The sequence below is a fragment of the Microtus ochrogaster genome, linkage group LG2 (genome assembly GCF_000317375.1).
Source record: "Microtus ochrogaster isolate Prairie Vole_2 linkage group LG2, MicOch1.0, whole genome shotgun sequence".
NCBI classification, from domain to species: domain Eukaryota; kingdom Metazoa; phylum Chordata; class Mammalia; order Rodentia; family Cricetidae; genus Microtus; species Microtus ochrogaster.
This window is the reverse complement of record NC_022028.1, coordinates 12,683,938-12,685,720: the sequence shown is the minus strand read 5'-3', so window position 1 is coordinate 12,685,720 and position 1,783 is coordinate 12,683,938. Positions and strand designations below refer to the sequence as shown.

The 1,783-nt window shown below is 35.3% G+C and overlaps 1 protein-coding gene across 1 annotated transcript in view; it reads right to left on the bottom strand.

Annotated features, from left to right (window-relative positions):
- Lmbrd1 (LMBR1 domain containing 1) overlaps positions 1 to 1,783 on the bottom strand; it is a 91,905-nt gene that overhangs the window by 14,487 nt on the left and 75,635 nt on the right. The gene's annotated exons all lie outside the window — the stretch shown is intronic.

Here is a 1,783-nt window from a genome sequence, read left to right as displayed (position 1 = left end):
CTCAATAAAAAAAAAGTTTCAAAAAAAATCACTTCTGCAAAAAAAAAAATTAAAGGACATATGATGTAATACTAATAAAATTTCCTCTCTCTCTTAAACAAAACAGAAAAACACTAAATGTAAGACTTGGAACCTGGCTCCTCAGATTAAGGCTGAAGGCTCACCCTGTCAGCCCAGCTCCTCAGGCTTTCTCAGAATCCAGGCTGCATTTGCTTGCCACAAGAAGGAGGCAACTGCTCAGGTGCCATTTCTAGATGTTTCATTCATACTATTATGACTTGTACTTTTAGAACTGTTTATAATTTATGTGGTTCTTTATGGCTTTCTTCCCATTTTTATGATTTCCATGCAAAAAAAAATGTATGGGTGGGGATAAATTCCCTAGCCCTAACCTATTCAGTTAGTACTTTAGATAAACAGTTTCAGGTCACCTTGCATTTGCTGGCAGAGAAATGACTGGCAAACATTTTATCTATGCAGCCTGGATTTCAAATCATCCCTGGATGCTAGGCTTATTTACTATAAAACTTAGTGGCCAACTCTTTCTACAGTAAGATCAGTGCACAGCTTCTCTCCTAACTGCTCTGAACATTAGTATTCATCATGCAAATATTTCCCATTTTCCTTTTACATCTCATATATATATATTTTATATATATATATAAAATCATGTTTTCAGTTGTGTCTACTTGGCTATGTAATAATTCATCTAGTTGGGATGGCATATCAATTTATATTTTAGTTTTTGAGTGTATGACCCTACAGATTATTTGATTTCTTTTAAGGCTCTACTCTATTATGTGAGCAAATACACTAAAACAAAATGAACACAAAAATGAGGTCTGCTTTACAGAGAAGATTACATGTTCTGCTACTCTAATGCCCTAATAAGACAATGAATTTATTTCAAGAAATCTTCAAATAATGGAATGAGATTTTGTGTTTAGGGATCTCTAAAGTTAACACCTGGGAAAGCAATATTCTCCAACCCTGAACTTCCAACTTGCTTTCTTAAATTCAACCCTCAAGGTCACATGCTCCCCAAACAACCTAATTACTGTTTGGAATCAATCATGTCAGTTCTGTTGACTGATTCAAGAAAAGCACAGATTGGTAACTTACTCTCTTTCCCTATACATACTTATCTTGGTCATTAGCTTATTTTTAGACAAATTCTTCTGAGCCCTTTTATGAACTATCAGAAACTACTGCCACTTTCTTTCATTGTTTACTTCATAGCCCAATAAATCCTGGTGGATGGTTTGAATTTACACTTCATGGAGAAGTGAGATGATCAAATATTTCTGGTACTTCCAGCTAACCCTCAGATCTTGGTAGAACAGTACCCAGTTTGGTAATTTAGAAAAAGTGATACCCACAGTCTTTCTGCAGTGTTCTGTCTTGAATGTCTTTAGTGTCATGTCCTCCAGAACTAGATGACCCACAACCTTCTGTTTTCCTAATTCTATTCCATAAACTCCTAAAGCCTCTGGTGATCTAAATAAACAAAACCCTTCATTCCACATGCATGGCTTTTCTAGTTTTTAATCTGTCTCTCCCAGGTGCCTCTGTGCATTTCAGAAATGACTTGGGCAAACATCTTCCTTTCTTCATATTCTTCTTTACTATCAGCTGGTTTTATGATCATCAATCATCAAAATTTTTCCTGTTTTGCATACCTCTCTGTATCCACTTTTGATGTGAGATTACCCTCTGTAAGCTGTGAATATGTTTTATTACTATCTGTTAATAAAGAAGTTGTTTTGACCTGTGATAGGGCAGA